General features: G+C 42.2%; 1 pseudogene; it reads left to right on the top strand.

Annotated features, from left to right (window-relative positions):
- The first annotated feature begins 5,146 nt into the window (after positions 1 to 5,146).
- LOC101357693 (olfactory receptor 4F21-like) lies at positions 5,147 to 6,058 on the top strand (annotated as a pseudogene).
- The last annotated feature ends 471 nt before the right edge of the window (positions 6,059 to 6,529 follow it).

The following is a 6,529-nucleotide window of genomic DNA, read 5'->3' as shown; positions in this document are numbered from 1 at the left end:
TTTGAGATTTATCCATGATGAGAAATGTAAATCCAGTTCACTCAGATTATGTTCCAAATAATTCATTCATTGCATTAATACATCATAACTTATTTATCTATTCCTTTATTGTGGACAGATAGGTTAATTCCATTACCAGATGCATTTCTGAGGAAGAATTTACTGGATTTGATGCCACACATTATTTCACATTCTCATAATATTTCTGTAAGGTATTGATCATGTCTGTTTTAAGATGGGAAAGAAGGCTCACAGATAAAATGCATGCTACGCAACACTACCAAGTATTGGGTGGGAGGATGTGATACATTGTTTTTTAGATACTGAAGCCTATATTCGTTTCCTTATAACATGTAGCTTCTTTAAAAATAATAAAAATAATTGCTAGAAGATGTTTTAGGTGTAAAAATAGAGATAAATTCAAAGAATGACACAGCCACACACAAGTCTATTTTTAATATCAAACTCCAAATGAGTGTAGAGTCTCTGCATCCACCTTGACATTGACGATAAGATCAGTATACTATGGTTCAAATGGTAGACTCCACCTATTTACTGAGGACCTGTTATGTTTCCAGCACTCTTCTTGGCACTCTGGAGGTTATAAAGAAGTATGATAGATGGAATAGTTTAACAGTTCATTCGGGTTAAAAATGAAACACTAGACACAGAAAACAACTTGGGTTGGAATAATTATGAGTGATTTCCTGAAGGAGGTGAAACTTGAATACAGGCCACAGTGAGGAGACTGCCATGTGGTTAGTTGGAACTTCTTCAGATATTTTAATTCCCTCTGGAGAAATAAACGTTGAGTGGAGCAGATCCAGCTTGCGTTTTCTGGTATGAATCTGTTCAGAAGACCATTTGCTCCAAAAGGAATGTTCGCCCAAACAGTGTAAAACCAAATGTTTTAGCAAAGTGCCAAGTTTCTCAGGAACACTGAGGTGCATTTACTAATTGAAAGACAGTTGTCAGGGATAGTTAATCATGGAGGCTAAGCAGCAGTCATTGGTATGTTAATATATGACAGTCATTAGCTATAAAGGGGCCTCATCTTTCTTGAATAATTTCTATCAACATCTTGCCACACATTTTTGTGTGGACTGAGTCTTTGGGGAATTACAGGTAAATGAAAGAAAGGAGGAAGCTGGGAAGAGCATTGATCTTGTACAGATCCCTGGGTGGCGTGAGTGGTTTACACTTGACAGCTAACCTAAATATTGGCTGTTCAAACCCAACCACTGGCGCTGCAGAAGAAAGACCTGGCGATCTGCTTCTGTAAACATCACTGCTAAGAAAACCCTACGGAACGACTCTACTGTGTAATTCATGGAATTGCCATAAGTCAGAATCAAACTCGACGGCAATGAGTTTACTACTCTTGGAGTAAGTGGACCTGAATTCTAGTACTAGTTCTAACATTAAATAAATTTATGGTCCTGGTCAAGTTACTTAACACTATTTGAGTACTTTTTGTAAGGAATCAGCTCACATGTTTGTAAGGGTTGGCAAGTGTCATGGATTGAATTGTGTCCCCAAAAACTATCTGTCAACTTGGCTGGGTCATGATTCCCAGTATTGCATGATTGTGCAATCTGATGTGATTTCCTTATATGTTGTAAACTCTATCACTATGATGAGGTTATATGTGATCTCCTTGTGTGTTGTAAATTCTATCACTGTGATGAGCTTATTATAACTGATGAGGTTTACAAGATTAGGTAGTGTCTTAATGCAATCTCTTTTGAGATATAAAAGAGAGAAGTGAGCAGAGACACATGGGAAACTCATACCATCAAGAAAGCAATGCCAGGAGCAGAGTGCATCCTTTGGACCTGAGGTTCCTGCGCTGAGATGCTCCCAGACCAATGGAAGACTGATGCATCCCAAGGACCTTCCTCCAGAACTGACAGAGGGAGAAAGCCTTCTCCTGGAGCTGATGCCCTGAAGTTGGACTTGTAGCCCACTGGACTGTGAGAGAATAAATTTCTCTTTGTTAAAACCATCCACTTGTGGTATTTCTGTTGGAGCAGCACTAGATGACTAAGACAGCAAGTCTGACATTTGTAGGCTGGAAACTCAGGTAGGACTTGATGCTATGGACTTGAGGCAGAAATTCTTCTCTGGGAAACCTCAGTTTCTGCTGTTATGGCCTTCAACTGATTGGATGACAGCTCACTCACATGGTAATTGCCTTTATTTGAAGTCAGCTGATTGATAATTTTAACCACATATATAAAATACCGTCACAGCAACAACAGTACTAGTGTTTCATTAAATGAGTGGGTACTATAAACTAGAGTAGCCCTAGTGGAGCAGTGGTGAAGAGACTGGCTGCTAACCAAAAGGACTGCAGTTGGAACCCACCAGTTTCCAGTACTTCTTGGAAACCCCATGGTGCAGTTCTACTCTGTCCTATAGTGTCTCAATGAGTCAGAATTGACTCAATGGTAACAGGTTTTTTTTTTTTTTTATATCCTAGAAGTTTAAGGGCATTACAGCCTTATGTTATACAAAAGGTCTCCATGAGTCAGCACCAACTCAATGACAACTGTCTTCGTTATCTAGTGCTACTATAACAGAATTACCACAAGTGGATGGCTTTAACAAAGAGAAATTTATTCTTTCATAGTCTAGGAGGCTAGAAGTCTGAATTCAGGTTGCCATCTTCCAGGGAAGGCTTTCTCTCTCTGTCGGTTCCTCCAGTCGAGGAGCTTCTCAGCTCAGGGACCCTGGGTCCAAGGACCTGCTGTTCTCCTGGTTCTTGTTTCTTGGTGGTAGGAGGTCCCCACGTCTCTCTGCTGGCTTCTCTCTTTTATATCTCAAAGAGATTGGCTTAATACACTATCTAATCTTGTAAATTGAGTCCTGCCTCATTAACATAACTTCCTCTAATCCTGCCTCATTAACATCACAGAGGCAGGATTTACAAAACTATAAGAAAATCACATCAGATAACAAAATGGTGGACAATCACACAACATTGGGAATTGTCTTAGTCATCTAGTGCTGCTCTAACAGAAATACCACGAGTGGATGGCTTTAACAAAGAAATTTATTTTCTCACAGCCTAGTAGGCTTCAAGTCCAAATTCAGGGCATCACCTCCAGGGGAAGGCTTTCTCTCTGTCGGCTCTGGAGGAAAGTCCTCGTTATCATCGATCTTCCCCTGGACTAGGAGCTTCTCTGCGCAGGAACCTCAGGTCCAAAGGATGTGCTCTGCTCCTGGCACTGTTTTCTTGGTGGTGTGAGGTCACCAATTCTCTGCTTGCTTCCCTTTCCTTCTATCTCTTGAGAGATAAAAGGTGGTGCAGGCCAAACCCCAGGGAAACTCATTTTACGTTGGATCATGGATGTGACCTAGGTGAGGGTGATGTTACAATCTCACCATAATCTTCTTTAACATAAAATTACAATCACAAAATGGAGGACTACCACACAATTCTGGGAATTGTGGCCCAGCCAAATTGATATACACATTTTTTGGGGGACATAATTCAAACCATGACATTCCACCCTTTGGCCCCCCAAAAATCACATCCTTGCAACATGCAAAACATATTAATCTCATCATATCATAGCAAAAGTCTTAACTCCAAGTCCAAAATCCAAAAATTCCTCTTCATCTGTGAAATCTAGAATACAAGTTATCTGCTTTCAAATACACAGAACAGGCACAAGCTAGACATTTCCATTACAAATGGGAGAAACTAGGGGGAAAGAAGGGATAACAGGCACCAAGCAAGTCAGCAGAGCACATTACACTAGCCCTCAAGGCTTTGAAAATAATCCTCTGTTCTCTGAGACAGTTTACATAATGGCCCTGCCCTCCAGACTCTAGGTATTGGCCACACTCTCCAGATTCTGAGTGGAGGCCCCTTGGCTCTGGGCTTCAGCTCTGCCTTCCAGGCCCACTGGGACAGCAACTCTGCTCGCTTGGCTTCAGGCGCACCATTCTCCTAGTCGGTCGGAGTGACAACTCCACCTCTAGAAACACCAGAGGCCATGGCTCCACCCTTTGAAATCCCTGAGGTCATGACCATAGCTTTTGAGACTGAGGCAGCTTGGCTTCTTGTGTTCCTTCTCTCTTGGCCTTTGGGCCTCAAGCCCTCATCTGCCCTGCTGGGGCAAGTGTTCCAAAGCTGGGTAGCTCCACCAATAAGTGCCCAGAAGCACCCCACTCTGCCAGGAAGCCTCCTGCACACAGCTCCCTGGCTCTGTGGGTCAGCAAGCCTAGCGCCACTGATAAGTGCCTGGAGGCACCCCACTCTGCCAGGAAGCCTCCTGCACACAGGCACGCAGTTTCCTCACTCTGTGGGTCAGCAGGCCTAGCTCCACTAATAAGTGCCTGGAGGCACCCCACTCTGCCAGGAAGCCTCCTGCAAAAAGGCACTCAGGTCTCTCTCTCCATGGGTGGCTCCAGTGCCATCTCGAGCTGGTATCCTGATTCTGTTGCTGCCATTTCTCTGCTGTTACCATTTCTCTGCTGTTGCTTCTTGCCATCTGTGCCATCTCCAGTGTAACAGTTCTCCTCATTTCTTTCTGACTCCTCACCAGAATTGTCTGATGTCAATTAATTCCACCAACAGTCTCTTCAAGGCAATATAGACTTTTACTGTTAGGCACTTTGAAACTCTTCCAGCCTCTATCCATTCACAGTTTCAAAATCACTTCTACATCTTAGGTATCTGTTAGACCAGCACTGCACTCCTGGTCCCAAATTCTGTCTTAGTTAACTACAATAGATAGAAAAATTGAAACAACAAATTAACCATCACAGATGTTAAATGCAGAGTCAAAATGGTGGTAGAGAGCAGCTCCACATGGCAGCCACCAACTACTCTGCATGATCACAATTTTAAGGTCCATGAGCATATTAGGTTGGATGTAATGCCAAAGTGCAGATGTTGTTGTTGTTAGGGACCACCAAGTTGGTTAAACTCATAGTGACCCTATGTACAATAGAACAAAACACTGTCTGGTCCTACACCATCCTCACAATTATTGCTATGTTTGAGCCCATTGTTGTAGCCACTGTGGAGGCAAGCTTTTAGAATTTTAACTTTTATCCTTCTAGTATATTAATATAATTCTTGTAATTTATATTTCTTTCTATTCTCCTTTTAGGTAGTATTGCTGGCAAGCCAATGGATGAAACAAATCACTCTGTGGTGTCAGAGTTTGTGTTCCTAGGATTCTCCAATTCCTGGGGGATACAATTTGTCCTTTTTGTGTTCTTATCCATGTTGTATGTGGCAAGCGTGATGGGAAACTCCTTCGTTATGCTCACTGTGACTTCTGACTCTCACATACACTCTCCCATGTGCTTCCTGTTGGCCAATCTGTCTTTCATTGACCTGGGTATTTCTTCAGTCACTTCCCCCAGGATGATTTACCACCTTTTTAGAAAGCACAAAGTCATCTCCTTTGGTGGCTGCATTGCTCAGATCTTCTTCATTCATATCATTGGTGTTGTGGAGATGGTGTTGCTTATAGCCATGGCGTTTGAGAGCTATTTGGCCATTTGTAAACCTCTCCACTACCTGACCATCATGAGCCCACAAATATGCATCTTCTTTTTAGTGTCAGCCTGGATGATTGGCCTTATCCACTCTGTTGTTCAATTGACTTTTGTAGTAAACTTACCCTTCTGTGGACCCAATGTGTTCGATAGCATTTACTGTGACCTTTCTCAGTTCATCGAACTGGCCTGCACAGACACCTACTGACTAGAGTTCATGGTCACTGCCAACAGTGGATTCACTCTGTGGGCTCCTTCATCATACTAATCATTTCCCATATTGTCATTATTCTCACTGTTCAGAAACACTCTTCAGCTCGTTTATCTAAGGTCTGTCCACACTTTCAGCTCCTATCACTGTGGTAGTTTTGTTCTTTGGCCATCTTCCTCCCCACACCTGAATAAGTTTCTGGCCATCTTTGATTCAGTTCTAACCCCTTTCCTGAATCCTATCATTTACACTTTCAAGAATCAAGAAATGAAGGTGGCAATGCAGAGAATATGCAGTCAGCTAGTGAGCTGCAGGAAGATCTCTTAAGTGATTGTACTGTGAGGAGTCCTCATTGACCACTGAAGTTCTATCGTTGGTTGTCAAACTCACAGAGAAGATTCTCTTTGCCCTGCATTGAGTTGATTATCTTGACACTGTTATAGAAACTTTCACTTTTTTCACTTAGAAGTGAGTGACATTCACTTTTAAAAACAGGTGTTAAATATATTTATGAACCAAAGATAAAAATAACCCTGTGCCTTAATTCCTAAGGCATAATACTTATAAATATAAAAGAGGGCAGTCTTTCTTTAAGGCCTTCAGAACAGGGAGACATCACCCCCTACTGCCCTTTCTCTTTTTTTAAACAGCCATCTGTCTCACAGGCAGAAATTCCTGGCAGTATTAACTGGAGAATTTGCTAATTGAGGATTGAACTTAGTTTTTTTACTGTAATCTGCTGCTAGCCCTCCCTCTCCCCCACTTTGGATCTCTTCCAGGGCTGTGCAAGGAGGGTAG

This window comes from Trichechus manatus, unplaced genomic scaffold (genome assembly GCF_000243295.1).
Source record: "Trichechus manatus latirostris isolate Lorelei unplaced genomic scaffold, TriManLat1.0 scaffold00364, whole genome shotgun sequence".
NCBI lineage: Eukaryota > Metazoa > Chordata > Mammalia > Sirenia > Trichechidae > Trichechus > Trichechus manatus.
The sequence above is the reverse complement of the archived record's forward strand: the minus strand, read 5'-3'. Positions and strand labels throughout refer to the sequence as shown.